The sequence below is a fragment of the Tripterygium wilfordii genome, chromosome 9, assembly GCF_013401445.1.
Source record: "Tripterygium wilfordii isolate XIE 37 chromosome 9, ASM1340144v1, whole genome shotgun sequence".
In the NCBI taxonomy this organism is placed as follows: domain Eukaryota; kingdom Viridiplantae; phylum Streptophyta; class Magnoliopsida; order Celastrales; family Celastraceae; genus Tripterygium; species Tripterygium wilfordii.
The window spans coordinates 9,407,908-9,413,907 of record NC_052240.1 but is presented as its reverse complement, the minus strand read 5'-3'; the positions used below and the strand labels follow the sequence as shown (position 1 = coordinate 9,413,907).

At 42.1% G+C, this 6,000-nt stretch overlaps 1 pseudogene; it reads right to left on the bottom strand.

Annotated features, from left to right (window-relative positions):
- Window positions 1–844: 844 nt before the first annotated feature.
- Window positions 845–944, bottom strand: LOC120006749 (annotated as a pseudogene).
- Between the last annotated feature and the right edge of the window lie 5,056 nt (window positions 945–6,000).

Here is a 6,000-nt window from a genome sequence, read left to right as displayed (position 1 = left end):
CTTGCCATCATGTCTCATCTTAGAGATAGTGTTAGTGGGCATGGGTCTAATAGAGATGGGAGAGGTGGTGACATAAATGCGAGTGATGCAGGGAGTGTACGTGGGGGTGATATCAATCTCGATGTATTGCGTCGTCTTTTGCAACGTGTGAACATTGATGAATTGATGAATCCGGCACAAGGGCAAGATGCCCAAAATGTGCCAAATGCCCAAAATGTGCCAAATGCCCAAAATTTACCAAATGTTCAAGTTGAGCATGCTTTGCAAAATGCACCTCAACCACTTCAACAAGACGACATGGCACAAATCGCCCCACAAAATGTCTACCAACCTCCCAATATGCCTCCCGCATATCATATACCTCCCCCATACAATTATGTGCATCCCATGTATTATCCAATGCCACAAGTGCCACAATATGCTCCCTTCGGACAAAATTTACATGCACCTCCTCCTGTGGAGTACATTCATGCCCAAGAGCATCGCACTTTGAGGGAGCTTACGCATCCCGCAAGGCAAACTCAACCTTCTTGCATCATCATGCCACCGAACCAACAAAATGTGAGCCTTAAACCATCCATGTTCCAAATGATTCCCAAATTCCATGGAATGGAATCGGAACGACCATATTCCCACGTGCGTGATTTTGAATCGGTGTGTACTACTTTTGGTGATGTCACATGCTCACAAGAAATTTTGAGACTCAAACTTTTTCCATTCTCTTTGAAGGATCATGCAAAACAATGGTTTGAGAACTTGCGCCCCCAATCCATTGCGACTTGGGCGGCAATGCAAGAAGAATTTCTCAACAAATATTTTCCTTCCCACCGTACCATTTCTTATCAAACACAAATCATGAATTTTCATTGCAAAGAACATGAAACTTTCTTCCAAGCTTGGGAGAGGTTTAAAGATTTGTTGTTTATGTGTCCTCACCATGGATTTCAAAAATTTCAAATTGTGAATTTCTTCCACAAATCTTTGACTCCATCTTTGAAGAAATTGGTTTCCACTATGACTCAAGGTGACTTTTTGAATAGGGATGCCAATGAAGCATTTACTTTCTTTGATGGGTTGGCGGAGGAATCCCGATCTTGGGAAGCTCCTCCCTTAACCCGACATGAGGTTGTGCCAAACTCTAGTGGCAAGTTTGTGTTGAATGAAAATGATGATGTGCATGCTAAACTTGCTTTGTTGTCCAAGAAATTGGAGTCCTTAGAGTCACAAAAGGCCCCTATAAATGCAGTTGGTGTTGATGAACAAGTTGCTTGTACTTTGTGTGAAAGTAGGGATCATAGGACGGATGAGTGTAATGCCTTACCGGCTTGTAAGGAAGTCCTATTTGGGCAAGGTTACAATGGGAACAATTCTCAGAACTTAAGGAAGCCCTACCCTACCAATCACCAAGGCAACAATTCGTACAATGAGAATTACCCTTGGAGGAATCATCCAAACTTTGGGTGGAGGAATGATGGGAATGTTCAATCCCAATCACTCCCCAATCCACCCCAACAACAATTGCCTCCTCCAAGTGTTGCACAACCACCTCCACAACCTTACATTCCACCTCCTAAGAGGTCTCTTGAAGACACTCTTAACATTTTCATGCAAGCTCAAATAGGGGAGAATCAAAAGGCCACCAAATTCCAAGAACAGACCAATAGGGCCATTGAGGATATTAAGAGTCAAATCACTAAGGTCACCCAGGCTCTCACCACATATGAGAAGGGTAAATTCCCAGCTCAACCATACCCCAATCCATCCAAACAAGCCAATTTGCTAGAATCTACTAGTGGGGGGGTGAGTGGACATGAACAAGCCCAATCCATCCTCACTTTGAGGAATGGACGCATTGTGGATAGACCCATACCAAATGAGAATGTTGATCAAAGTGATGATGTGCAGAATTTTGGTGATAGAGTGGAAAAAAAGGACAAAGGAAATAGTGGAAAGGAAGAGAGTTTGGAGAAATTTGTGCAGGGAAATGATTCACTAGGTGCAAGTGTTCGGACACCTATTTTGGATTGTCCGGACACTTCATCCAGAAATTCAAAAAAATGTGAGAAAATACCAAGAGGAGAAGAGGAGAGTGAGGGGCAATCACATAGGACAAGGGTAGACACATCTAAGGATAGAGAGTGTATCCCAAGGCCACCATTTCCTCACCGCTTAGGGAAGAAAACCAATGAGGCTCTACACAAAGAGATGTTTGAACTTTTCAAACAAGTGAAAGTGAACATACCTCTTTTAGATGCCATCAAACAAGTTCCCTCGTACGCAAAGTTCCTCAAGGATTTGTGTACCGTGAAACGCAAATTGAATGTGAAGGAGAAGGCTTTTCTTACGGAGCAAGCAAGCTCCATCTTACAAGCCACCACTCCACCTAAATATAAGGATCCCGGTTGCCCTACCATTCCAATAGTCATAGGGAACCATAGGATTGAACAAGCATTGTTGGATTTAGGTGCTAGTGTTAATCTCCTTCCATACTCGGTCTATCAACAATTGGGGTTAGGTGAGCTTAAGCCTACAAGAATTACCTTGCAACTAGCCGATAGATCCGTCAAGATTCCTAGAGGAATAGTTGAAGATGTGCTAGTTCAAGTGGATGAATTCTATTTCCCGGTTGACTTTGTGGTTTTAGATACTCAACCCCTCCCTAGCTTTAGCAAACCAATCTCAGTCCTTCTAGGTAGACCCTTCCTAGCAACTTCAAATGCTTTGATCAATTGTAGGAATGGTGTCATGGTGCTATCTTTTGGGAATATGACAGCGGAGATGAACATCTTTAATGTGTCTAAGCAAATGGGAGAGTTTGAAGACATTAGGGAAGTAGATTGGATCCATTCATATGTTGAGGAGAACTTAGAGAAAACTCTTGCTAGGGATTCGGTGGAATGTGTGCTAGCTTCGAGTGAAAAAGGTAGTCAATTTTTAGTTGAGGAAGAGGAAATTAATGAGATTTTGGAGTCTTTAGCTATCCATAGCATAGGACGATTCAACCCACCCATTGAGGAATTAGAACCTTCCAAGACTAAGCTTGAATCATCTTTAGAGCAGCCACCAACACCGGAAAGGAAACCCTTACCAAGTGAGCTGAAATATGTGTTTTTGGGAGAAAATGAGTCATACCCTGTTGTGATATCTTCCCTACTTACTTCTTCCCAAGAAGAGAAACTTGTCCAAGTGTTGCAAAGGTATAGAAGGGCAATAGGTTGGACAATTGCTGATTTGAAGGGTATTAGTCCTTTGGTTTGTACTCATAGGATTTACATGGAAGAGGAAGCTAAGCCCATTAGACAAATGCAAAGACGTTTAAATCCGAACATGAAGGAGGTAGTTAGGGGGGAGGTACTAAAATTGCTTGACGCGGGGATCATTTATCCCATTGCGGATTCCAAATGGGTATCTCCTACCCAAGTGGTCCCCAAAAAGTCCGGAGTTACGGTAGTTATGAATGACAAGAACGAATTGGTGCCCACTCGAATTCAAACCGGGTGGCGTATGTGTATTGACTACCGTAGACTCAATATGGTTACTAGAAAGGACCATTTTCCCTTACCCTTCCTTGACCAAGTCCTTGAGAGAGTAGCGGGTCGAGCCTATTATTGCTTCCTTGATGGGTATTCTGGATATAATCAAATAGAGATTGCCTTAGAAGACCAAGACAAGACCACATTCACATGTCCATTCGGAACTTTTGCTTATAGACGCATGCCTTTTGGGTTATGCAATGCTCCGGCTACCTTTCAAAGGTGCATGATGAGTATCTTTAGTGACATGGTTGAGAAGATTGTGGAGGTCTTTATGGACGATTTCTCGGTTTACGGAGATACCTATGACCAATGCCTTGCTAATTTGGCATGTGTGTTAAAAAGATGTGAGGAGAGCCAATTGGTTCTCAATTGGGAAAAGTGTCATTTCATGGTGACACATGGAATTGTATTGGGACACATTGTGTCATCCAAAGGGATAGAGGTTGACAAGGCAAAAATTGAATTAATTCAAAAGTTACCTCCCCCTACATGTGTTAAAGATGTGAGATCTTTTTTGGGTCATGCGGGTTTCTATAGAAGGTTCATTAATTCTTTTAGTTCCATTGCCAAACCTTTAAGTAACTTGCTTGCTCAAGATGTCTCTTTTGAATGGACACCACAATGTCAACAAGCCTTTGATGATTTGAAAGGTGCCCTAACCACCGCACCCATTATGCAAACTCCCGATTGGAGTATGCCCTTTGAACTCATGTGTGATGCAAGTGATGTGGCGGTTGGGGCGGTCCTAGGACAAAGAAGAGAAAAGAATGCTCATGTTATATACTATGCTAGTAAGACTTTGAATGATGCTCAAGTGAATTATACCACCACCGAAAAGGAATTACTAGCTATAGTCTTTGCTTTGGACAAGTTTAGGTCCTATTTGGTTGGCTCGAAAATCATCATCTTTACCGACCATGCAGCTTTGAAGTATCTACTTTCAAAAGCTGATGCCAAGCCTAGGTTGTTAAGATGGATTCTCTTACTTCAAGAATTTGACCTTGAAATTAAAGATAAGAAAGGAGTGGAGAATGTAGTAGCCGACCATCTCTCTCGACTTCCCGGACAAAATTTGATTTCACATGGCCTACCCATCAATGAGCATTTCCCGGATGAACAACTCCTCCTCACTAATGCCATCTCTTCTAAATTGACTCCATGGTATGCGGACATTGCCAACTTTTTGGTGACCGGAAACATGCCATCTCATTGGAGTACGATTGATAGATCCAAATTTCTTCGCAATGTGCGAAACTTCTTTTGGGATGACCCATATTTGTTCAAGTATTGTTCTGATCAAGTGATTAGGAGGTGCATTCCCGATAATGAATTTGAAAGTGTCATGGCCTTTTGCCATAAATATGCTTGTGGAGGCCATTTTTCCTCCAAAAAGACCGCAGCCAAAATTCTTCAAAGTGGCTTATATTGGCCTTCTTTGCACAAAGATGTCCATGCTTATTGCCTATCTTGTGACAATTGCCAAAGGCTAGGTAATTTAGGAAAACGTGAGATGATGCCCCTCCAACCTATTAACATTTTGGAAATTTTCGATTGTTGGGCCATTGACTTCATGGGACCCTTCCCTAATTCATTTGGTTATTTGTATATCTTGGTTGGTGTGGATTATGTGTCCAAATGGGTAGAAGCCATCCCTTCTCGAACAAATGATCACCAAGTTGTGATAAAATTTTTAAAAGAAAACATTTTCTCAAGATTTGGGATGCCTCGAGCCATCATAAGTGATGGTGGGTCTCACTTTTGCAATGCCCCGGTTAGAACTTTGATGAAACGATATGGCATTTTGCACAAAGTTGGCACCCCATATCATCCACAAACAAGTGGCCAAGCGGAATTGGCAAATAGGGAGATTAAACGTATTCTTGAAAAAACGGTTGGTCCCAATAGAAAAGATTGGTCTTCAAAATTGATTGATGATTTGTGGGCTTACCGTACTGCGTATAAGACTGCCCTTGGAATGTCTCCTTATAGACTTGTCTATGGCAAGGCTTGCCACTTGCCGGTGGAATTGGAGCACAAGGCCTATTGGGCCATTCGCACTTTGAATGACTCCACCGATCAAGTTGGGGGGCATCGCAAACTCCAAATCCAAGAGATTGAGGAGTTGAGGAATGATGCTTTTGAAAATGCTAAAATTGCTAAGCTTAAAATGAAAAGATACCATGACAAGCACATTGTGAGGAAAGTTTTTCATGAGGGACAAAAGGTTCTTTTATACAACTCCCGGTTACACTTGTTTCCCGGGAAGTTACGTACCAAATGGACCGGACCTTTTATTATCCGTAAGGTTTCCCCATATGGAAGCATTGACATTGATGATCCTAGGAGTGGAAAACCTTTTAAGGTTAATGGCCAACGTTTGAAACCATACTTGGAAAATTTTAATGAATTGGCCGAAGAATGGGACCTTGTGGATCCCACTCCTTCCTAGTGTGCGTGAAAAAAG